Genomic DNA, 7,903 nt, shown 5'->3' with positions numbered 1-7,903 from the left:
ATGCAAGTGGAAAATATTCTGTGTTTAAGCTAATTTAAGTTTGTGGGTTTAATTAATATAGACATGCCTTTAGAGGGTTTTTTTTAATTTTTTTTTAACATTTATTTATTTTTGAGACAGAGAGAGACAGAGCATGAACGGGGGAAGGTCAGAGGGAGGGAGACACAGAATCTGAAACAGGCTCCAGGCTCCGAGCTGTCAGCACAGAGCTCAACGCGGGGCTCGAACTCACTGACAGCGAGATCATGACCTGAGCCGAAGTTGGCTGCTCAACCGACTGAGCCACCCAGGCGCCCCTAGAGTTTTTAGCATTAAATATGAAACTTTTATACTATCTAGGTTTGCTGAAGGTCAAATAAGCTCATATTATCTCTGCAATTTGTCAACAAAAAGATGACTTAAAATGATGGTTAATTCTGTCTCAAAGTTTTCATGGGTAATTGTTAAGATAGCTTTCATTCTTTGGTAATGAAACTTTAAAGCTTTGCTTGCATGATAAATGGGATTGAATCCACTGGACATCTAGATCTTTTCCAAATAGAATGTAGTAGTGAAGAATTGAATTACTGAAAGTAGGTTTATGTCTTTTGGCTTCTTATTGAAGAGAAACTAAGGATATTTAAATGTGTTGGAAAACATGCTTTGTGCTTAAATGTGTCCATAAATTTGCCATCTAAAGAATTCTGGTGTGACAGACCACAATTGGTTACTACTTAGTTTTCACTGGAGACTAAGATTTCTAAGAGTTAAAAATTCTGCTAACTGTAATTAAGACTGATGGAGACTGTGATTAAGACTGCTGTCTAATAATAAGTCTTAAATTATATTTGGGTAAGTGCTATAACTATTCTAGAGATTATATGAAATTCCTGAAGCTTTTTTAAATTAATTAATTAATTAATTTATTTATTTTTTTATATATGAAATTTATTGACAAATTGGTTTCCATACAACACCCAGTGCTCATCCCAAAAGGTGCCCTCCTCAATACCCATCACCCACCCTCTCCTCCCTCCCACCCCCCATCAACCCTCAGTTTGTTCTCAGTTTTTAACAGTCTCTTATGCTTTGGCTCTCTCCCACTCTAACCTCTTTTTTTTTTTTTCCATCCCCTCCCCCATGGGTTCCTGTTAAGTTTCTCAGGATCCACATAAGAGTGAAACCATATGGTATCTGTCTTTCTCTGTATGGCTTATTTCACTTAGCATCACACTCTCCAGTTCCATCCACGTTGTTACAAAAGGCCATATTTCATTTTTTCTCATTGCCACGTAGTATTCCATTGTGTATATAAACCACAATTTCTTTATCCATTCATCAGTTGATGGACATTTAGGCTCTTTCCATAATTTGGCTATTGTTGAGAGTGCTGCTATGAACATTGGGGTACAAGTGGCCCTATGCATCAGTACTCCTGTATCCCTTGGATAAATTCCTAGCAGTGCTATTGCTGGGTCATAGGGTAGGTCTATTTTTAATTTTCTGAGGAACCTCCACACTGCTTTCCAGAGCGGCTGCACCAGTTTGCATTCCCACCAACAGTGCAAGAGGGTTCCCGTTTCTCCACATCCTCTCCAGCATCTATAGTCTCCTGATTTGTTCATTTTGGCCACTCTGACTGGCGTGAGGTGATACCTGAGTGTGGTTTTGATTTGTATTTCCCTGATAAGGAGCGACGCTGAACATCTTTTCATGTGCCTGTTGGCCATCCGGATGTCTTCTTTAGAGAAGTGTCTATTCATGTTTTCTGCCCATTTCTTCACTGGGTTATTTGTTTTTCGGGTGTGGAGTTTGGTGAGCTCTTTATAGATTTTGGATACTAGCCCTTTGTCCGATATGTCATTTGCAAATATCTTTTCCCATTCCGTTGGTTGCCTTTTAGTTTTGTTGGTTGTTTCCTTTGCTGTGCAGAAGCTTTTTATCTTCATAAGATCCCAGTAATTCACTTTTGCTTTTAATTCCCTTGCCTTTGGGGATGTGTCGAGTAAGAGATTGCTATGGCTGAGGTCAGAGAGGTCTTTTCCTGCTTTCTCCTCTAAGGTTTTGATGGTTTCCTGTCTCACATTCAGGTCCTTTATCCATTTTGAGTTTATTTTTGTGAATGGTGTGAGAAAGTGGTCTAATTTCAACCTTCTGCATGTTGCTGTCCAGTTCTCCCAGCACCATTTGTTAAAGAGGCTGTCTTTTTTCCATTGGATGTTCTTTCCTGCTTTGTCAAAGATGAGTTGGCCATACGTTTGTGGGTCTAGTTCTGGGGTTTCTATTCTATTCCATTGGTCTATGTGTCTGTTTTTGTGCCAATACCATGCTGTCTTGATGATGACAGCTTTGTAGTAGAGGCTAAAGTCTGGGATTGTGATGCCTCCTGCTTTGGTCTTCTTCTTCAAAATTACTTTGGCTATTCGGGGCCTTATGTGGTTCCATATGAATTTTAGGATTGCTTGTTCTAGTTTCGAGAAGAATGCTGGTGCAATTTTGATTGGGATTGCATTGAATGTGTAGATAGCTTTGGGTAGTATTGACATTTTGACAATATTTATTTTTACAATCCATGAGCAGGGAATGTCTTTCCATTTCTTTAAGTCTTCTTCAATTTCCTTCATAAGCTTTCTATAGTTTTCAGCATACAGATCCTTTACATCTTTGGTTAGATTTATTCCTAGGTATTTTATGCTTCTTGGTGCACTTGTGAATGGGATCAGTTTCTTTACTTGTCTTTCTGTTGCTTCATTGTTAGTGTATAAGAATGCAACTGATTTCTGTACATTGATTTTGTATCCTGAGACTTTGCTGAATTCATGTATCAGTTCTAGCAGACTTTTGGTGGAGTCTATCGGGCTTTCCATGTAGAGTATCATGTCATCTGCAAAAAGCGAAAGCTTGACTTCATCTTTGCCAATTTTGATGCCTTTGATTTCTTTTTGTTGTCTGATTGCTGATGCTAGAACTTCCAACACTATGTTAAACAGCAGCGGTGAGAGTGGGCATCCTTGTCGTGTTCCTGATCTCAGGGAAAAAGCTCTCAGTTTTTCCCCGTTGAGGATGATGTTAGCTGTGGGCTTTTCATAAATGGCTTTCATGATCTTTAAGTATGTTCCTTCTATCCCGACTTTCTCAAGGGTTTTTATTAAGAAAGGGTGCTGGATTTTGTCAAAGGCCTTTTCTGCATCGATTGACAGGATCATATGGTTCTTCTCTTTTTTTTTTTTTTTTTGTTAATGTGATGTATCACGTTGATTGATTTGCGAATGTTGAACCAGCCCTGCAGCCCAGGAATGAATCCCACTTGATCATGGTGAATAATTCTTTTTATATGCCGTTGAATTCGATTTGCTAGTATCTTATTGAGAATTTTTGCATCCATATTCATCAGGGATATTGGTCTGTAGTTCTCTTTTTTTACTGGGTCTCTGTCTGGTTTAGGAATCAAAGTAATACTGGCTTCATAGAATGAGTCTGGAAGTTTTCCTTCCCTTTCTATTTCTTGGAACAGCTTGAGAAGGATAGGTATTATCTCTGCTTTAAACGTCTGGTAGAACTCCCCTGGGAAGCCATCTGGTCCTGGACTCTTATTTGTTGGGAGATTTTTGATAACTGATTCAATTTCTTCGCTGGTTATGGGTCTGTTCAAGCTTTCTATTTCCTCCTGATTGAGTTTTGGAAGCGTGTGGGTGTTTAGGAATTTTTCCATTTCTTCCAGGTTGTCCAGTTTGTTGGCATATAATTTTTCATAGTATTCCCTGATAATTGTTTGTATCTCTGAGGGATTGGTTGTAATAATTCCATTTTAATTCATGATTTTATCTATTTGGGTCATCTCCCTTTTCTTTTTGAGAAGCCTGGCTAGAGGTTTGTCAATTTTGTTTATTTTTTCAAAAAACCAACTCTTGGTTTCATTGATCTGCTCTACAGTTTTTTTAGATTCTATATTGTTTATTTCTGCTCTGATCTTTATTATTTCTCTTCTTCTGCTGGGTTTAGGCTGCCTTTGCTGTTCTGCTTCTAGTTCCTTTAGGTATGCTGTTAGATTTTGTATTTGGGATTTTTCTTGTTTCTTGAGATAGGCCTGGATTGCAATGTATTTTCCTCTCAGGACTGCCTTCGCTGCGTCCCAAAGCGTTTGGACTGTTGTATTTTCATTTTCGTTTGTTTCCATATATTTTTTAATTTCTTCTCTAATTGCCTGGTTGACCCACTCATTCGTTAGTAGGGTGTTCTTTAACCTCCATGCTTTTGGAGGTTTTCCAGACTTTTTTCTGTGGTTGATTTCAAGCTTCATAGCATTGTGGTCTGAAAGTATGCATGATATAATTTCAATTCTTGTAAACTTATGAAGGGCTGTTTTGTGACCCAGTATATGATCTATCTTGGAGAATGTTCCATGTGCACTCGAGAAGAAAGTATATTCTGTTGCTTTGGGATGTAGAGTTCTAAATATATCTGTCAAGTCCATCTGATCCAATGTCTCATTCAGGGCCCTTGTTTCTTTATTGACCGTGTGTCTAGATGATCTATCCATTTCTGTAAGTGGGGTGTTAAAGTCCCCTGCAATTACTACATTCTTATCAATAAGGTTGCTTATGTTTATGAGTAATTGTTTTATATATTTGGGGGCTCCGGTATTCGGCGCATAGACATTTATAATTGTTAGCTCTTCCTGATGGATAGACCCTGTAACTATTATATAATGTCCTTCATCTCTTGTTACAGCCTTTAATTTAAAGTCTAGTTTGTCTGATATAAGTATGGCTACTCCAGCTTTCTTTTGGCTTCCAGTCGCATGATAAATAGTTCTCCATCCCCTCACTCTCAATCTAAAGGTGTCCTCAGGTCTAAAATGAGTCTCTTGTAGACAGCAAATAGATGGGTCTTGTTTTTTTATCCATTCTGATACCCTATGTCTTTTGGTTGGCGCATTTAATCCATTTACATTCAGTGTTATTATAGAAAGATACGGGTTTAGAGTCATTGTGATGTCTGTATGTTTTATGCTTGTAGTGATGTCTCTGGGACTTTGTCTCACAGGGTCCCCCTTAGGATCTCTTGTAGGGGTGGTTTAGTGGTGACAAATTCCTTCAGTTTTTGTTTGTTTGGGAAGACCTTTATCTCTCCTTCTATTCTAAATGACAGACTTGCTGGATAAAGGATTCTTGGCTGCATATTTTTTCTGTCTAGCACCCTGAAAATCTCGTGCCAATTATTTCTGGCCTGCCAAGTTTCAAAAGAGAGATCAGTCACGAGTCTTATAGGTCTCCCTTTATATGTGAGGGCACGTTTACCCCTTGCTGCTTTCAGAATTTTCTCTTTATCCTTGTATTTTGCCAGTTTCACTATGATATGTCGTGCAGAAGATCGATTCAAGTTCCGTCTGAAGGGAGTTCTCTGTGCCTCTTGGATTTCAATGCCTTTTTCCTTCCCCAGTTCAGGGAAGTTCTCAGCTATTATTTCTTCAAGTACCCCTTCAGCACCTTTCCCTCTCTCTTCCTCCTCTGGGATACCAATTATGCGTATATTATTTCTTTTTAGTGTATCACTTAGTTCTCTAATTTTCCCCTCATACTCCTGGATTTTTTTATCTCTCTTTTTCTCAGCTTCCTCTTTTTCCATAACTTTATCTTCTAGTTCACCTATTCTCTCCTCTGCCTCTTCAAGCCGAGCTGTGGTGGTTTCCATTTTGTTATGCATTTCGTTTAAAGCGTTTTTCAGCTCCTCGTGACTGTTCCTTAGTCCCTTGATCTCTGTAGCAAGAGATTCTCTGCTGTCCTGTATACTGTTTTCAAGCCCAGCGATTAATTTTATGACTATTATTCTAAAATCATTTTCTGTTATATTATTTAAATCCTTTTTGATCAGCTCATTAGCTGTTGTTATTTCCTGGAGATTCTTCTGAGGGGAATTCTTCCGCTTGGTCATTTTGGATAGTCCCTGGCATGGTGAGGACCTGCAGGGCACTTCCCCTGTTTTGTGGTGTATAACTGGAGTCGGTGGGCGGGGCCGCAGTCAGACCTGATGTCTGCCCCCAGCCCACCGCTGGGGCCACAGTCAGACTGGTGCGTGCCTTCTCTTCCCCTCTCCTAGGGGCGGGATTCACTGTGGGGTGGTGTGGCCCGTCTGGGCTACTTGCACACTGCCAGGCTTGTGATGCTGGGGATCTGGCGTATTAGCTGGGGTGGGTAGGCAAGGTGCACAGGGGCAGGAGGGGCAGGCTTAGATCGCTTGTCCTTAGGTGATCCACTTCAGGAGGGGCCCTGTGGCAGCGGGAGGGAGTCAGATCCGCTGCCGGAGGTTTGGCTCCGCAGAAGCACAGAGTTGGGTGTTTGCGCGGAGCGAGCAAGTTCCCTGGCAGGAACCGGTTCCCTTTGGGATTTTGGCTGGGGGATGGGCGGGGGAGATGGCGCTGGCGAGCGCCTTTGTTCCCCACCAAACTGAGCTCTGTCGTCAGGGGGCTCAGTAGCTCTCCCTCCCTTTGTCCTCCAGCCTTCCCACTTGCCGAGCAGAGCTGTTAACTTATGACCTCCCAGACGCTAAGTCGCGCTTGCTGTGGGAACACAGTCCGTCAGGCCCCTCCGCTTTTGCAAGGCAGACTCGGGGGCTCTGCTTGGCCGGCGAGCCGCCCCTCCGCCCCGGCTCCCTCCCGCCAGTCTGTGGAGCGCGCACCGCCTCGCCGCCCTTCCTACCCTCTTCCGTGGGCCTCTCATCTGCGTTTGGCTCCGGCGACTCCGTTCTGCTAATCCTCTGGCGGTTTTCTGGGTTATTTAGGCAGGTGTAGGTGGAATCTAAGTGATCAGCAGGACATGCGGTGAGCCCAGCGTCCTCCTAAGCCGCCATCTTGCAAACCTCCCTGAAGCTTTTTTTTTAAAAAAAAATTTTTTTAACGTTTATTTATTTTTGAGACAGAGAGAGACAGAGCATGAACGGGGGATGGTCAGAGAGAGAGGGAGACACAGAATCTGAAACAGGATCCAGGCTCTGAGCTGTCAGCACAGAGCCCGATGGGGGGCTCGAACTCATGGACCGCGAGATCGTGACCTGAGCTGAAGTCGGCCGCTTAACCGACTGAGCCACCCAGGCGCCCCATGAAGCTTTAATATATATTGGTACAAGGCCATCGCTTGGTATTCTGATTATTGAAGTGTTATATATCACATAAATAACCGGATTTCTTGTCAGCTATACTCTCATCAGATCTTTATGTCAATTTTTTACTCTTTTTGTCATTTATAGTTTTTGTGACTCTTGTTAAAATATTTCTGGTTCTCTAATGTGTGCTTTTCCAGATTAGGGAAATTTCTCTTAAGATATTTATGATTTACAGAAAGGTGATAGAATATTCCTCTGTGAACAAATTGAAGCATTTAACTTTCTCCTTGAACCCTCTGAAATTCAGAAAACTCTCATTGAGTATTCTTTTTTTTTCATGGCAACTACAGATATTTGCATAAGTTCAATAAGCATCTGTTCTTGTAAGAGGACACCATTGGAAATACTGGTTATTTTACCAAGGCATCGACTGAAATGTCATTATCTGACAGACATACATAGACTCAAATGACTATACAACGTTAAGGAACTAAGGTTGACTTTATGAAGCATGAGCCATTAAAGCCCCTTGGAAATGTTGGCCTGATACCTTGCTTATAGAGTTCCCAGCAGCCTTACTAGGTGAGTAAAAATTGTCACTTCCTGGCAAGTGCCAAACCTCAGGATATTTTGGGGACCTTGAGAAGAGGAATTCACCCAAATCTACAGGTATTTCAAGCATGTGTAATGGCAAGTACTTGGCTTGGCTTCTGGCCTGGAGAGACTACTAAAAGTTCAATCTAGAGATTCCTTATGAAAAAGTCCCAGCAAAGCAAAAATTTTAAAGATCTATATGATCAATCACTATTGTTACTGAGCTTAT

The sequence above is a fragment of the Felis catus genome, chromosome C2 (genome assembly GCF_018350175.1).
Source record: "Felis catus isolate Fca126 chromosome C2, F.catus_Fca126_mat1.0, whole genome shotgun sequence".
NCBI classification, from domain to species: Eukaryota; Metazoa; Chordata; class Mammalia; order Carnivora; family Felidae; genus Felis; species Felis catus.
Note: the sequence above shows the minus strand (reverse complement) of the source record.